The 6,595-nt window shown below is 42.9% G+C and overlaps 1 long non-coding RNA gene across 1 annotated transcript; it reads left to right on the top strand.

The window, feature by feature from the left end:
* The first annotated feature begins 751 nt into the window (after positions 1-751).
* Positions 752-6,118, top strand: LOC144588269 (uncharacterized). The gene is made up of 2 exons (XR_013543760.1): positions 752-831; positions 4,634-6,118. It is a non-coding gene; the product is annotated as an uncharacterized LOC144588269 (long non-coding RNA).
* Positions 6,119-6,595: the final 477 nt, after the last annotated feature.

Raw genomic sequence — 6,595 nt, 5'->3', positions numbered from 1 at the left:
CTCGGCTATGAACGGCTTCAGCCATCTCCTTGAAAGTCACTCTTCAAGTTCTGCAAAGGATTGGCTGGATCCCAGAGGGACCAGGGCATCAATGCAGATAAGTGCTTTTCCTAACGTGCTAAGTTCTGGCTGGGCACATACATGTTATTTCCCCCATTGTCATCTACTGGGGGGTTCCATCCTTCCTTTGAGCCTCTGATCTCCCTTCCTTTTGGTTCTGAAATTTTATTTTCTTATATTGAAGAGAGGTGCTGCTGTATGCAGTGAATTACTACTGGATGTTTGTTGCTTGTCTGGTCCCTCCTTTCGATTGCCAGTATTGAGCCAACAGAGCAGGGGTCCCCAACTCCCCCGGTCCATGGCCTGGTAACCGGGCTGTGGCCTTGTCAGGATCGGGCCGTGGAAACAGATCTCCTGCCCCCCCTGCATGAACACCCCCTCACATGCACGCACACCCACTGCACACATGGCCCACCCACCCCCACAGGTGCCCCGTCCCCCCAAAGAGTCCACGGTTTGGAAAAGGTTAGGGATCACTGCAATAGAGGACATAGGTTGTCAGTTCATATACTGTAGAGAAATCTGAAATGTAGCTCAGTCATAATTGCCCCATCCAGATGTTCAGAAAAGGGTTAAACTGAATGCCTGAGGAAGGTGAGACTTCTAGCCCTTGTTGGTCTCCTTGCATCTGGAGTGACCGTCTAAAGAGGAAAGCTTTGGTCAACATGGGTAAATTGTCTTCCATGGCACGAAGAGAGGCGGCAGTGAGGACCTCTTCGCATATTCAGACGAATCCTTCCCTTGAAAATAGGAAATGCTGATATCTAATGGGTAAATGGTGCACATATATTGCTATGGCTGTTTACTAGCAGAGGTTTGTGATGTAAGTCTGGATTTCACTTAAACTGAAAAAAAGTAAATAGGTGAGCTTTATTTAGAAATGTTTTTCTGTGTGTTTAAAAATGCTTAGAGCTAAGTGTATGTGTGTGTGTGTGTGTGCATAAACTTTACATGTTTTTACATTTTAAAACTTCAAGACTGTAAGAGATATATTTCTGTTTTCTGCTGTTTTATTGTGCCTTATTTTAAGGCTATAAGCCATTATATTTTTTAGAATGAATTCAACACATTCTCATTGTTCTTTTTTACTTTCAAAACAGTTTTTACTCTAAAAAATATTATGCTCCTGTATTTCAAATGAAAGTGCATGCCTACAACTTAAACTCTATTTTTATGTACTAAGTCAGAGGTGACTCAATGGCATGCAATAACAACACTGTTAGGAATATACTCTCTGTGTGTCTATATATATTTGTGAACCGCTGCCTCAAAGCACTATCCTTCTGTTGCTTAGCTGTAGCCTGTAACTACACTCATTCTTCTTAAAAGTAACTTTTTAACTTCTGCTGGAGTACTCTAATTGGCAGCCAACTGCACAAGCCAGAATAATCAACAAACCCTTGCCATTACTAAACAGAAGCATCTTTTTTATGAATAGCTTTTTTGCACTCACTGTTCAGATTGCAGAAACCTCTTTGGAGCAGCTGTCAAGTTAAATATATACACAAAACAGGGCAACCTAAGTTGATTCTAGCCTATGGTAGTCAGTCAGAACTACTGCAATGACTGGAAAATATTGGTTTAGATAAACAGGCTGCCCCATTCGTGGGTAGTCTGCCTAAATATTTTGGATTTTATAACCACAGACTCCCTGCCCTTCTACGTGCTCAGAAAGAGCAAGCACAACCCAGATGATGGGAGGAGTAAGGGAGAAAGGCCAAGTTTCAGAAAAAAGCAGCTTGCCAGCACCATGGCTTATCCAGTGGGGGGCACTGGAGCAGTTGAAAATGAAGTCAACATTCCACCCCATTCTGGCTGCATAGTTAAGGTCTCAGAATTAGGGGATAATTTGTCATGGAACTATTGCGGAGAAGGAGGAGTTTTTGTTTTCTACAAACTTCTATAAACTCTTGCCCCCAGCCAAAGAATGGCAGTCAATATTTTTAAAATTTTGATTGCCTGGTGTATGTATGTATGTATGTATGTATGTATGTATGTATGTATGTATGTATGTATTATTATTATTGTTATTATTATTGTTGTTATTATTATTGTTATTATTATTATTATTATTATTATTATTATTATTATTATTATTATTATTATTATTATTATTATTCCCCTGTCCCTCCACATAGGATCAGGGGAAGTGTTCAATTTGCCAATATCTTGAAGCAGCTTATTTTTAAAGTCATTTCACAATACTGGACATTGACACTGACTATGGAGCTGCAAGGCTAAATTTCAGTGCATTCCCAGCAATTACACACACGGGGAACAGACTAGAGTTGCACAAACCTGCACCTAAAATATAGAAGCCCCTGACAGGGATTTAAAACTGTGCACGTTGGGGGGTTGTAGGGGCAAATTGGTTCACACTAGCAGTTACATTATGTGGTTGTAAGAAAAAAGAGCAAACCATTTGCTCCTGAAGCACATCAAACAATACCTGTCTGAATTAGCCCATACTTTATTTTAGTGTATTTATTAAACTGTGAGCTGCTTTCAGTCCCAGACCTAGTAGAAAGGCAGCATGAATTAAAGTTAGAGTAACGTTAAAGGTTCCCCGTGACAATTAGTCCAGTCGCGTCCGACTTTAGGGCATGAGGCTCATCCCCGTTTCCAAGCCGTAGAGCCAGTGTTTGTACAAAGACAGTTTCTGTAGTCATGTGGCCAGCGCGACTAGACACGGAACACCATTACCTTCCCACCGTGGTGGTATCTATTTATCTACTTGCGTTTTTAACATGCTTTTGAACTGCTGGGTTGGCAGGAGCTGGGACAAGCGACGGGAGCTGACTCCGTCGCGTGGATTCAACCTGCTTGTCTTTTGACCTTGCAGTCCAGTGGCTTCTGTGGTTTAACCCGCCGTGCCACCACATTAAATGCAATTAATTAAAGGTACTAAGAAGCAAAGCTGGCTTTCTGAGCTCCAGTCAAGACCTCTAACCGCCACTACAGTGCTAGCAGAGCAGTAGATTTAACCTGTGGATTCAGCCCCTGACCATCAAAAGGTGGTTAGTGGAAGCCTCTTTACTTTTAGAAAGAAATCACATTCAGACATTGGTTTAGGAGAAAAATGTATAAAGCTAGTATGTCTTAGAGGCATACTTTGATATATAAAAGATGATAGGATTCCTGGTTCTAATTCACTCAGATGCAGATTGAAGGAGCTACATTTGCCTCCTTAGCTCTTGAAAGCAAAGGCAAGATGTCTCCTCTTCTCCTCCACCCACCCCCACCCCCACCCCCACCCCCACCCCGAGGGTCAGGAAGGAAATGTGAGAAGAAAGGAAGCGACTGACATCAGCATCCCTTAGAACTGGGTGGGAGGAAGGCCAGCACAGGTCAGGACAGGTAAAGGACATCTTCGGAAACCCTCCCCAAACAAAGGCATGCATCCTCTCGGTAAGCTGGGCTGAACTCGGTCACCTCCGATGGAGAGCACATGGGCACCCAAGTTGTCACACTGTTTTCCAAACACCACCCAGATTTCTTCTCCCTAAGGCTATTCATCCTTTCTAGAGACACATTTAGAGGCACAAAGTGTTCCAAAGTCAAGAAGCAGGTCGGAAAATCTTCCAAAATTCCCCTTTCCCCCCTCCCATGGGCCCCGGCCCACACCTTATTTATGGTATTCAGGGGTCTCTCAAGGCAATATCTGGAATGTGTTAATTTCTGGCCTACAATTTTCATTTCCAATCAAGGAAGAAACAGAGTGAGTGACTTTGTGTGGGGGTGGATGTTTTACCACGGGGGGAGGACACACACGACTAGGCTACTTCATCTGGTCACGGCACCCAGAATACAACCACTTGTTGTAAAGACTCCAAACAACCCCATCTTCGAAAAAGCTCCTTCCCTTTTTACTGCCAGGGCAGGGATGTTCAAGCGCACACAAGGCATGATTTACACAGATAAATTAAGTGGGCTAAACTTGTTTGCCCTGTACAGTTATCTGACACCTACTCTCCAAAGAGTTGTTTGCGAAGGAAGGAAGAAACACACTTCTCCTGGCTGAAGTTGTGTCAAGAAGAACCGTATGATATGACAACTCATAATCTCATAATTTGCATTTACTGGAAAGAAAGAGCCGTGCAAATGATATGCATGTACATATTCTTCTGTTATGATTGCAGATGACAATTATAAGAATGTTTCTAGCAAATTAGCCCTAAAGCTGAGTAGCACTAGCTTAATTGCTATCATTAAGATGGGGATTTTTTTTTTTGTCCTCCCGGTATTATGCAATGCAGTTCCCAGTAGTTCTTACGGCATGTCTAATGATAAATGACAATGGACATTTGTAATGCAAAGTATCTGGAGGGCTAAAGGGTCCCCAGCCCTGGTCTCTCATATTTGATGCAAGGTTGGTTATACCAACAACATTCCAGATATGCCACAGCCATGACCAGCAAATTGCAAGGAAACCGTCTGTGACAAATCAGGTGATACCAGATATTGTGAGCTTGTAAATCCTCATGCTTTCTCCCTTTTGTTGTCCTTGACTAATCTGGAGAGTCTTTGGGTTATAATGATACGGAACAACCAAGCTTCATTTCTCCATCTACAGATCCAAACCTGCTTGCTTGTAAGGTGGGAGAGGACAACAGAAGTTTTGACCGATAAGCAAAAGAATGTGCAAGACATAGCAGACGGAAAATCAAAACAGGACTGTCTGCGCTGCTGATCCTGTCCTCCCTCTGTTGCCACTTTTGCCAGTAATTCTGCTTGGTTGTGTCACATCAGCACAATAGGAATAATTGGTTGGTTGGTTGGTTGGTTGGGGCCATAACAAATCCAGACAAGAGAAACACAACCCAAATAATAAAGCAAAAACAATCAGGCAGGGGAGTGCAGCATGAAATGGAGCTACGTGGAAAGCATCACAATAAGCCCACAATATGCAAGTCAAAAGATTTTTGCTGTTGCTGCACTGGGAATAATGTACCTGTAAAGGCAGAGCAGGGAATCTGCAGATATGCAAAGGATATAACTTCTGAAAGTAAACTGCTATATGTTAAGAAATTTCCATAGTCTGATACTGAGTTACACAAACTGGCATGCAACCGATACATTCTCAGAGATTTCTTAACTTACAACCATTCAATTCCAAATGCTACATCTTTTGTTTAACGATGCAACAGGATTTCCGTCATAGAATAAATAAGCAAGGAAACGAAACAAGCATCCTGGTTTTCAGGCAGCATACTGTTATTCTGAGAGTCATACTTCTCACAAGTACTGAAAAGAAAATCTAATTCTATCTTTTCTGTTCTACAGCACATTTTTATTCATATCATAATACATAATCATTATACAGGTTAAAAAAGACAATGTTTTAGACCTAATTGATAAACGGAAGATCAATAAGTTACTGCGCCCAGATGGCAGCCACCCAAGGGTTACTAAGGAACTGAGAAATCAAGTTCCTGATCTCTTAACTAAAATATACACCTTGTCTCTTAAAACAGTCACAGTGCCAGATGTCACACCAATCTGTAAATAGGGAGGAAGGGGGGACTCGGGAAACTACAGGCCAGTTAGCCCAACGTCTGTTCCAGGGAGAAACCTTTTAGAATTCGTAGAAAAGGTCAACAGGCATGTGGATGTGGGCGAACCATTAGATATTATCTATTTGGATTTTCAGAAGATGTTTGACGTGGTCCCTCACCGAAGGCTGCTGAGAAAACCCCACAGTCAGGGGATAAGTAGGGAGGTCCTCTTATGAATGGGTTGAGAACCAGGAAACCAGGAGAGTAGGTCCAGTCAACAGGTAATTTTCACAATGGCGAGAGGTGAAAAGCAGTGTGCCCCAGAGATCTGTCCTGGGACCAGTACTTTTCAATCTGTTCAGAAATGACCTGGAGGCAGGGATAAGCAGGGAGGTGGCCAAGTTTGCCGTATGCTTTCTGGGAATGCTCCCGTTTTGTAAGCATAACTAAATTGTTTCTTTAATTCATGGCTGAAGGATGATACCAGTTCAAGAGTCTAAATTTAGCCTCCAGCTACTGCAGTACAGAAAAGTAAATCAAGTAAAATTAAATAAAATAAACAAGCCCTGGCACTCATTATGTCCGATAATAATCATTGTTTGCCATCAATTAAATTCCAACTTATAGCAACTCTAGCCAGGGATTTGTAGGTAGGGGAGGGTTTTGAACCGCACTTCAGGTGGGCAGGAAAAGACCATGGGCATTAGTTGAGATGTGTCGAGGAGGGACTGACAAGAGAGCAGGGCGGGTGGGAGGGACCATGCATGGGTTGGGCCAGAAAGGCAGGGTGGGGATAGAGGGGGCTTGAGGGGAGGAGAGAGAAGAGGGTTGGGGGTGAAGGGGGATTTGTGGTAGGCAGGGCACGCAGCGGGGAGCAGAGGGGGCATTGCGGGAGGGTTTGTGAAAGGAAAGGGGTGGGCCTGGGAGTGAAGAGGGATGGACAAGAGGGGTTTATTTGCTTAATGGAGGTGAATGAGAAGAAAGGAATGTTATTTTCTTGGGTATATAAGGGAAAATGAAATCCAGTCTATCAGAGGTGT

This window comes from Pogona vitticeps, chromosome 3 (genome assembly GCF_051106095.1).
Source record: "Pogona vitticeps strain Pit_001003342236 chromosome 3, PviZW2.1, whole genome shotgun sequence".
NCBI classification, from domain to species: Eukaryota; Metazoa; Chordata; class Lepidosauria; order Squamata; family Agamidae; genus Pogona; species Pogona vitticeps.
Note: the sequence above shows the minus strand (reverse complement) of the source record. Positions and strands in the feature narration are given on the sequence as shown.